At 44.9% G+C, this 11047-nt stretch overlaps 1 non-coding gene across 1 annotated transcript; it reads right to left on the bottom strand.

Annotated features, from left to right (window-relative positions):
- Positions 1-1087: 1087 nt before the first annotated feature.
- On the bottom strand, positions 1088-1183 carry trnai-uau (transfer RNA isoleucine (anticodon UAU)). The gene is made up of 2 exons: positions 1146-1183; positions 1088-1123 (listed from the first exon to the last, which is right to left on the bottom strand). It is a non-coding gene; the product is annotated as a tRNA-Ile (tRNA).
- Between the last annotated feature and the right edge of the window lie 9864 nt (positions 1184-11047).

Below are 11047 nucleotides of genomic sequence, written 5' to 3'. Positions count from 1 at the left end.
TCAGTGTTCACCATCCAATTGACAAGCTACAGATAACTGCACCAATCCAAACATTTCCAGATAATTATGGAAGAGACTTACTTGAAGCAGTTTAGACATTAAGCAATCTCTGTACAAACAAGGGACGGGTGGTGTGAACGGGCAATCAGTGGTCTTTCTAACTGATCATCTACTGGCCAAATGTTTCTGGTAAAAATGTTGATCAGAGAAGAACAAAGCCCTTTTCTGAGAATGCTCACCAAAGGTCAACATATTGACAACACATGGCAGGCATCGTCTCTCCCGCAGTTGTTGTTCCGCTGGAAAGGCAGAACTTGCCAACTGTTGTAAAACTAACAACCTGAGTCGGGACTTAAATTCTCGACCCGACGTTCACTACTTCGCTTAAAATTCTGATGCTCTGCCGACTGAACTATCCAGGGTCGCTGTTCGCGAGTTTGCATCATACAGATTCATGGTCGGTCTCTGAATTTTCCATTGTGGGCGTCGAACTCGGGTGAGGGTCCGTTTAATAAATTCTCAGTAACGTTTTGAGGAGAATCCTTGTTTGTGTTGAACCTGATGTAAGAAACATGGAGAGAAAACTCGTGAGTTTACAATTTTTCTTGTTTGTGCCAAATGTCCTGTCATTCGTTAACACCAATAAAATAAAAACTTTACCCAGTGGCTCAAAAGCTAAACTTGTCCCACACCGGAGCTGGAAAAGGTCTCTCGACTTGTCAGCGGATCAACAACTGAAAGCGGAATAATTCCACCCGTTACTTAGTGACACTGGGAAACACATTTACCTTCCGAATTTTCCTACACGACACTTCAAACAGAAGAATGTCTGTTTCACGAAAAGAAGAATCGTGTGTTCGGATCTTTAGATTTGAAGATCTCGTGCCGCCTCCTTTGCCATTTCATGCTGTCGCCAATCGCCCCCTCTCCCGCCTATTAACAAATAAACTCACACCTGCTATTGCAATACGGCCGGCCAGAGGACCCGAAGTGCACACATGAGAACAATAAGAAGGAGATACTTCATGGAACAAAGCAGCTGTCCCTTGAACTCCGGTGGAAATGTTCATGAAGCAAAAAGTTAAACGGCTCCAGGTGAGGTTCGAACTCACAACCTCGGCATTTCCCGAGCTTGAATACTGTTATATAAGTACCGCGCGCTAACCGATTGCGCCACTGGAGCTGCGCACCACTGGAGCTGCGCACCATTGAAGCTGCCATCAAATACTCTCATTTCCGACCGGTGATACTGTATGATCTTTCAGATCGGTTTCCAAGAGGACACATGTCGCCAACTGCCATTCGGCCGTGTGCAAATCACGACTTGAGTATATCGACTCACGGACTGGCGATTGGTTTTATATTGGGTCATTGTTTAAGGTATGGGCTGTTCAAAGTTTATGTAATAATAATTATCATAATTATTTCCAGCTCCTCCTGCTCACTGGTGCTCGGTGCTTCACCCTGTGAGATACCCTCAGTCTCACTATATACATCCTCTCGAGACGGTGCACCTGGGCTGGTGATGGAAACGGTGAACCAGGTGCAGCAATAGATGGTTCGGAGTTACCAAGGTGACTGACATACCCTGACTTCTTGAAATGGTGGGAGAGCTTACAATTAACAACAACTTGCATTTATATCGCGCCTTTAACAAAATAAAATGTCCCAAGGCGCTTTACAGGAGCGTAATCAGGTAAAATTTGACACAGATCCAAAAAAGGAGATATTCGGACAGGTGACCGAAAACTTTGTCAAAAATGGTCGGTTTTAAGGAGCGTCAGAAAGGAGGAGAGAGAGGCGGAGGGGTTTAAGTCGGGTATTCCAGAATATGGGCCCAGGGAGCTGAAGGCAAGACTGCCAATGGTGGAGCGATTAAAATCAGGAATGCACAAGACGCCATAATTTGAGGAACTCAGTGATCTTGGAGGGTTGTAGGGCTGTGGGACGTTACAGCGATAGGGAGAGGCGAGGCCACGGAGGGATCTGAACACAAGGATGAGAATTTTAAAATCGAGGCATTGGCGGACCGGAAGCCAATGTAGATGAGCGAGCACAGGGGTGATGGACAGTTTCAAAGCTAAGTAACTTGTGCAGGATCGGAGGTACAGTGTGACTCGGGAGAATGGGCCTGGGGCAGTGAGCATTAAGATTTTCAGCAGCTGAGAGAGGCAGGGAGATGAGATCTATGTGTCTATTTATCCTGGCATCTGCAAAATCCATCGTCTGTCAATGCCGTACATCTTTCTTCCCCTCTCCCTGCTTTCCTGGTAAACGTTTATTTTTCAGCCGCAGTATTTGCTTCGAACATCTAATTCCCCAGCATCTGGAGGAAAAGAGGAAGCTGGAGGAAAATAACAGAGAGAAACAGAAGGAGATGGCAGGTGAAACTGGCAGAAAATGTGAGTGTCACTTGCTTCAAATGAGGCCTGAGAGGCCGGCGTTGCCTTGCACCTTTCCAAGGAGATGCATTGATCAGCTGGGTGGGTTTTTGAAATGGACACAGTTACACCAGCAGCTTGTGATAGTATTTCCCCTCACTGTCCATTCCATGTTCATGCCTCCCCGCACTTGGTGCTTTCATTCTCTGAACAAGTCTTTCATGTTCTTGCAGTAAATGTCATTTTGTTTGAGCAGCTTGTCTGCGGCGAAAGTGACCTAAATTTCAAAGGGAGAAGCAGGAAGGGCAGCGTTGGTCGGCTTGCTTGAAGGAAAATTGCAGCAGTTTCCCTGGTTAGGATTCGAATGCAGGTCGGGTTCGTTCTCTGGAAGGAACAAATTAACAAGGCCGAAAAACCCATCCAGCCGAATGCATCAAAAATAGTTCCGCCTTTGTGAAGGACTGAACGTCAGGACTGGGATTGGAACCCACGGCTCCACGTGACGTGAACGCAGCGCCTCAGACTCCCGACTCCTGGCTGCAGTGGTCACATTCTCTCATTTCCAGATTAAAACCCAATTAAATGTTCACTCATTCCGGACTTCGTGAAATGCTTCCGGTGGGCTGAGTGACTGGGATACAATCTCCCCAAAATTTCCTGCCCATGTGCTCGGTGCATGGGGAGGTTTGACCGCACCGTGGCATCTTGTTTCCCAGGGAGGGGCAGGAATGCGAGGCTGCATTGGCTGCTTTCTACCGGCAGTGGGTGATTGAAGAGAGCGGGGCCGGACAGGCGGCCTCAATGTTGTTGCTTGTCGCGGCTTCACTCACTCCGGGAGCTGGGGAACAGCGAAAAACTGATGGCTTTGTTGCCGCTGATGAAATGCGGTTAAAACCTATTGTTATTAACAGAGGCTTCGCTGTAGGTTCCATTAATGATCTCTCACAAATCAACTGAATGTGCAGCTTTGAGAGGGGTTTTCGACATCGTCAGGGCAAGGATTGGGAGTGAGGGAGAGACACTGCCGGTATCTGTGTGATGTTTGTCTGAATAGAACTGTTCAGAGAAAGAAAGAATACACCGGGGCTGTGAGATATTGTATTTTATTCATTTTTAACCTCAACATGAATTCTTCAACTTTTGAAATTTTGCGTCTTTAATGAGGAATGTTTTCAAAATAATTCAACGCAATTTCAAACCAGGGCCTTTTCGTGTATTAGGCGAGAGTGGTAAACATTACACTACGGAAAATCAGCTCTGTAAATTACTATAGGAACAACTGAGAAGAGGACAGCGGTCAACAAATGTTTTCAGTGCGGGAGGCGGATTCGATTCTCGTTTCAGAGAATTCACTTTTTACAAAACAGTTTACTGTATTAATTACGAGAACCACAGCAAACTCTTCAAAGAAGACGAATAGTTATTCTATTCGCCATTAATCAACCGATAACTTTGTGCTTCAGACTGAAGGGAATCCGAACATGTTTACCGAGTCAGTCAAAGCTTACATAAGTTTTTGTGTTTTGCATGTGTTGAATTGTTAAATTGCCCACCTCACTAAAACACAACGGTAACTACTGCTCCACTGTATCATATAACCCTAAATAGTGCCGCCTCATTAAAGAACCTTAACTAGTGTCCCCCACTATTGCACAAACTCAAGTGTGTATATACAAGGTGTGAGTGTGTCTATTTATCCTGCAACCACACCATGTGCCGCCTCAATTTAAAAAAACCTTAACTAATACCATCCCTGCTCTCCGCCACTATTGTACAAACTCAAGTGTGCATATACAAAGTGTGAGTGTGTTTTTTTGACTGTGATATTTAAGTAATAGTAGCCTCCAATCCCTCCGTGTCTATGGAAAGTATGTTAGTGACGAAAGTCGAATCACGCCCTGACAATACAGGAGCATCAATGTCCGGGCTCAGGCCACTCGACCACGCTCCATGCCAGTATTGTTCAGTAGAAATTGCTGACTAACCGCAGGTGTGGCTATGGTGATAACGTTTTATCCACATGAACGGATTTTAACAGAAAACATCTCACACACAATACAGGGAAATGGACTTCACATGTGTGTATTTCAGAACATCTTTCACCATTCAGTAACCAAGGAAGTAAAACACTCACAACGTCGAAACAACACTCGCACACTCTGCTTTTCATCTTATCATTTTACCAACAACAGAAAAAGGTTAAAGTTCACATGCAAACCGCATGCGAATATGAGTATTGAGATCACAGGTTGTGTTCCTTATTCATTTTTATTCAGTGGCCAAGGTATTGGACAACACTGGTCTGTGTCACAATGGAATGATTGCACGGGCCGTGTTCTGCTGAACCCCAGGACGATACATTCTTACAACAAATGAAAAGAAACCTGCCGTGGACGGATGGCGGACTGGTTTTCTGGAAAGAACAAATCAACTGGGCACACAAATCGCCTGCAGCCGAAAGAAGGAAAAATCGTTTTGTGTCTGTGAAGGTCGAAAGTGGGATTCGAACCCACGCTTCCAGAAGAAATTGTGATTCCAAACACAGCGCCTTAGACCGCTCGGCCATCCTAACTTTAGTGACCTTGATTTTCCCACAGAGGCCCAGTGACCGTTTCACTCTGGTTCTCGTTAATTCCTGGAGGGAGACCGAGTGACCAGGAGACCAGTTCCCCAGATTCCCCCTGTGCTCGGTGTTTGAGGAGGTTTCGTCGTGCGGTGGAATATTGTTTCCGGGGGAGGGGCAGCAACGCGCGGTTTGAGATTGGATTCGGAGCTTTCCGTCCGCAGCCGTTGATTGGAGCAAGAGAGGCCGGACAGGCGGCCTGAATGTTGCTGCTGTCGTGGCCTCACTCACTCAGGGAGCTGAGAAACAGCGAGAAAGTGATGGGTTTGTTACTGCATCCGAAATGCGGCTTAGAACTGTAATTATTAACGGAGACAGCGCTGTAGGATCCTTTAATGATCGTTCAGAAATCAACTGAAACCTGTCGGAATGTGAATATCATTTTACTTTTCCAAAATAATTGGAACGACATTCATTGTGGAAACAGGGAAAGAGTCTGGTGTCGCTCACTGCATAAATATCCATGTCACAGCGAGCCAGCTCTCTTGCAACAAGTGAGTCCTCCCTTCAGACCTTGTCTGTTAAGAGGAATTCTGATTTCCGTGAAGCCAATCTCGGTTTTTCTGGCAAAATACTGCGGATGATGGAAATCTGAAATAAAAACCGAAAATTCGTCAGGGCATCTGACGAATGGTCTTCGACCTGAAATATTCACTCTGTTTCTTTCTCCACGGATGCCGCCTCACTTGCTGACCTGTACAGCATTTTCTGTTTTTATTTCTTTTTTATATATATATATTGTTCCTGCACGTGCTATTGGACCGCTGGGTAAATGGTGGAGTATCTGCCGTGCTCAGCTGGGAATGTTTCCGGCCCATTTTCTTGCACCAAGACACACATGAGAAACCGGGAAAGGCGAGACCATGAAAGTTCGGGTAAAAGTTACCCTATCGCTCCTGGATGGACTCGAAACACCAACTTTTAATAATGAAATAAGCAAACGCGATAACCGATTTCGCTACAGACAGATCATGAGCAACACTTCGTCTTTAATTCACTGAGTTAAAGCATCAGATTGCAGCGAACAATATAACAGCTTTTTATTATCAGTTTCCTTTTCCACAATAAAGGGGGTGAATCTTGACCGAGGGAAAATCTGAGCTGTATTATTTCTGAATATCAAACTCCCCCTGCCATTAAACACCTGAAGTTTGGAAGACTCAGTCCCCCAGTGACAGAGAGGATTGATTTTTCCAGCTGTGATTCTCCATCCTCTATTTCAGTAATGTTCAGGATTGCTGAAAATGAGATGAGTTGAAATGAGCGTGTTCGATGGGCCGGTCAGTAACACTACACGTCATCTACAAAGTTGTCCCTTGCACTTACAGTGAAGCGAACGGAAACATTCCCAGCTGAGCAGGGCTGATATTCCACCATTTACCGAGCGGTCCAAGATCAGGCGCAGGAACAATATATAAAAAACCGAAATAAAACAGAAAATGCTGGAAAAGCTCAGCAAGTGAGGCGGCATCCGTGGAGAAAGAAACAGAGTTAACGTTTCAGGTCGAAGAACCTTCGTCAGAAGCCCAGACGAATTTTCTCTTTTTATTTCAGATTTCCATCATCCGCAGTATTTTTCTGTTAAAATCCGAGATTCACTTCACGGAAATCAGAATTCTTCTTGACAGACAAGGTCTGAAGGGTGTGCTCATTGGTTGCAGGAGAGCTGGCTCGTTTTGACATGGATATTTCTGTAGCGAATGACAACAGGCTGTTTCCATGTTGAATCATAGAATCATAGAAAGGTTACAGGACGGAAGGAGGCCATTTGGCCCATCGAGTCCGCGCCGGCTGAAGGCAAGAGCAAACCAGCTGGTCCCGCTCTATCCCCGTCGCCCTGCAATTTTTTGCTTTCAAGTACTTATCCAGTTCCCTTTTGAAGGCTATGATTGAATCTGCCTCCAACAGCCCCCCGGGCAGTCCATTCCAGATCCTAACATCTCGTTCTTTAAACAAGTTTTTCCTCATGTCACCTTTGGTACTTTTGCCAATCACCTGAAATTTTTGTCCTCTGGTTCTTGAAACTTCAGCCAATGGGAACAGTTACTCTGCAACTAATCTGTCTAGATCCTTCATGATTTTGAATACCTCAAATACATCTCCTTGCAACCTTCTCTGTTCCAAGGGGAACAACCGAAGCTTCTCCTGTCAATCCACGGAACTAAAGTCCCTCATCGCTGGAACCATTCGAATAATTCTCGTCTGCACCCACTCGAAGGCCTTTACATCTTTCCGAGAGAGTGGTGTCCAGAACTAAACACAATACTCCAGTTGTGGTCGAACCAGTGTTTTATAAAGGTTAATCATGACTTCCATACTTTTCTAATCTAAGCCCCTATTTATAAAGCCCAGGATACCGTCTGCTTTTTACCCGTTTTCCCAACCTGTCCTGCCACCTTCAACGACTCATGCACAAGTCTCTCTGTTCCCTTTCAGAGTTGTGCCCTTTAGTTTATATTGACATGGTGTTTACACAATGAATGTCGCTCCCTTTATATTGGAAAATTAAAATTAAATAGCGATACAGCAACAACCCATCAGTTTCTCGCTGTTCCCCAGTTCCCTGAGTGAGTGAGGCCGCGACAAATCACAACATTCAGACCGCCTGTCTGGCCCCGCACTCTTCAATCACCCGCTGCCGACGGAAAGCAGCGAATTCAGACTCAGACCGCGAATTGCTGCCTCTCCATGGGAAACAAGATATCACAGCCCGACCGAACATCCCAATGTACCGTGCACAGGTACAGGGAAATCAGGGGAGCTTGTATCTCGGTCACACGGCGTCCCAGCAGGATTTACCGAGAACCAGAGAGTGAACCGGTCACTGGGACTCAGTGTGAAAATCAGGGTCAGTAATTTACAGAGTTTGGAGTCAGGATGGCCGAGCGGCCGAAGGCATTGCGTTTCGATTTCAATTTCTCCTGTTGGTCTCTGTTCGAATTTCACTTCTGACGTTTAGTTCTTTACATGTACCGAACTATTTTTTGTTCCTTCGTCTGGAGGTATTTTTTCTGCCCTGTTGATTTGCTCCTTCCAGAAAACCAACTCGAAAATCAACCGGATATCCGTCCACGGCAGGTTTATTTTGATTTGTTGTAAGAATGTATAGTGTTGGGGTTCAGCAGAACACGGCCCGTGCAATCAATCTATCGTGGCATCGACCAGTGTCGTTCAATACCGTTGCAACTGGGCTCTTATGGCCAAATGGGAATTCAGATGTGGCTAATTACAATTGAAATTATTAAATTGAAAAATGAGTAATGAAAACAGTCTTTGGGCCTGTGATCTCAATACTCATATTCGCATGCGGTTTGCATGTGAACTTTAACCTTTTTGTGTTGTTGGTAAAATGATAAGCTGAAAAGCAGAGTGTGCGAGTGTTGTTTCGTCGTTGTGAGTGTTTTACTTCCTTGGTTACTGAATGGTGAAAGATGTTCTGAAATACACACATGTGAAGTCCATTTCCTTGTATTGTGTGTGGGGGATGTTTCCACTAAATCCGTTGATGTGGATAAAACGGTGTCTCCACAGTCACACCTGCGGTTAGTCAGCATTTTCCATTGGACAACACTGGACGAGAGCGCGGTCGAGTTGCCTGAGCCCGGACATTGATGCTCCAGTATTGTCAGGGCACGATTCGACTTTCGTCACTAACAAACTTTCCAGAGACATGGAGGGATTGGAGGCTGCTATTTCAAAAATATCACAGTCAAACAAACACACTCACACTTTGTTTATACACACCTGAGGTTGTTCAATAGTGGCGGAGAGGGGGATCGGATTAGTTAAGGTTTTTCAATTGAGGCGGCACTTGGTGTGGTTGCAAGATAGAATGGGGGCAATAGTTACCGTTGTGTTTAGTGAGGTGGAGAATTTAAATTCTTTCTAGATTCCTGTTGACATAAGCACGGAACATTTTTAACCAAGTCCCAAAATACCGTCTGTATAATGAGAATGGATGACAATCAACATGGGCAAAACACAAAAAAACATATTACATTTTTGACGGCAACTCGCTAACCATGTTTGGATTTCCGGCAATCTGATACAGAAAGTTACCGGTTGATCAATGGATTTGAATGATGCACCCGGGAGCGAGGATGTCCGCATGGTCTAAGGCCATGTGTTCAGATTGCGTGGGTTCGAATTCTGGTCGTGATGTTCAGTACTTCAGCATAGAATCATAGAATGGTAACAGCACGGGAGGAGGTCATTCAGCGCATCGAGTCAGTGCCGTCTCTCAGCAAGAGCAGTCTAACTAGTCCCACTCCCCCGCCCTATCTCCGTAGCATTGCAATTATTTTCCATTCCCGTACTTATCCAATACCCTTTTGAAAGGCGCTGTTGAATCTGCCTCCACCACCCCCTCAGGCAGTGCATTCCAGGTTACAACCATTCGCTGTGTAAAGATATTTTAAGAAAGCGTACGGGATCCTGGGCTTTATAAATACAGGCATTGAGTAGCAATGCAAAGAAGTTATGATGAACTTTTATAAAACACGGGTTCGGCCACAACAGGAATATTCTGCCTTGGTCTCAGCACCGCACTTTATGAAGGATGTGAAGCCTCGCTGTGCAAAAAGTTTTTCCTCATGTCTCCTTTGGTTATTTTGCCAGTCACCTTAAATCTTTGTCCTCTGGTTCATGACCCCTCCGCCAATGGGAACACTTTCTGTCTATCGACTCTGTCCAGACCCTTCATGATTTGGAACACCTCGATCAAATCTCCTCTCAAACTTCTCTCCTATAAGGAGAACAACACCAGCTTCTCCAGTCTATGCACGTCTCTGATGTCTCTCATCCCTGGCATCATCCCAGTGAATCTCTTCTTTACCCTCTCTAAGGCCTTCACATCCTTCCTGAAGTGCGGTGCCCACAACTGGAAACAATACTCCAGTTGTGGCCGAACCAGTGTTTTACAAAGCTTCATCATAACACCCTTGCTTTTGTACTCTGTGCCTCTTTTTATAAAGCCCGGGATCCCATATGCTTTCTTAACCGCTTTCTCAACCTGCCCTGCCACCTTCAACGATTTGTGCACATATACTCCGAGATATCTCTGTACCAGCACCCCTTTCAGTTCATAGCCTTTAGTTTATATTGCCTCTCCTCGTTCTTCCTACCGAAATATATCATTCCACACTTTTCTGCGTTGAACTTCATCTGCAGAGACGTTGAACAAATATGTTTTATCTGTCTTCACAGTAGAAGGTACAAAAGGTACCGGAAATAGTAGTGAACAAGGGGTCCAACGAGAGTGAGGAACTTAAAATAATTAAGATTAGTAAAGAAAAGGTGCTGGAAAAATTAATTGGACGAAAAGCGGACAAATCGCCTTGAACTGATGGCTTACATCCTAGGGTTTTAAAATAGATGGCTACAGAGATAGTGGATGCATTTGTTTTCATCTTCCAGAATTTCCTCGATTCAAAGGCAGCAAATGTAATCCCGCTATTCAAGAAAGGAAGGTGAGAGAAAACAGGGAACTACAGGCCAGTTAGCCTGACATCAGTGGCAGCGAAAATGATAGAATCTATTATTGGGCTGTGATGAAAGGACACATAGAAACTCATAATGTGATTAGCCGGAGTCAACACGGTTTTATAAAAGGGAAATCGTATTTGACAAATCTATTAAAGTTTCGTGAGGGTCTAACCAGCAGGGCAGATAAGGGGGAACCAGTGGATGCAGCATGTTTGGATTTTATAAAGGCGTTTGATAAGGTGCATCAGTTGAGGTTGTCATACAAGATAAGGACCCGTGGGGTTGGGGGTAATATATTAGCATGGTTTGAGGATCGGCTGACAGACACAAAACACAGAATAAGAATAAACAGTTCATTTCCAGGTTGGCAGGTTTAAACTAGTGGGGTGCCGCGAGGATCAGTCCATGGCCCTCCTCTATTTACAATCTATATTAATGACTTAGATGAGGCGACCTAGTGTAATGTAGCCAGGTTTGCTGACGGTACAAAACTAGGTGGGAAAGTAAGCTGTGAGATTGACACATAGAGGATGCAAAGGGTTAAAGACAGTTTAAGTGA

Source organism: Heptranchias perlo, unplaced genomic scaffold, assembly GCF_035084215.1.
Source record: "Heptranchias perlo isolate sHepPer1 unplaced genomic scaffold, sHepPer1.hap1 HAP1_SCAFFOLD_54, whole genome shotgun sequence".
NCBI lineage: Eukaryota > Metazoa > Chordata > Chondrichthyes > Hexanchiformes > Hexanchidae > Heptranchias > Heptranchias perlo.
The sequence above is the reverse complement of the archived record's forward strand: the minus strand, read 5'-3'. Positions and strand labels throughout refer to the sequence as shown.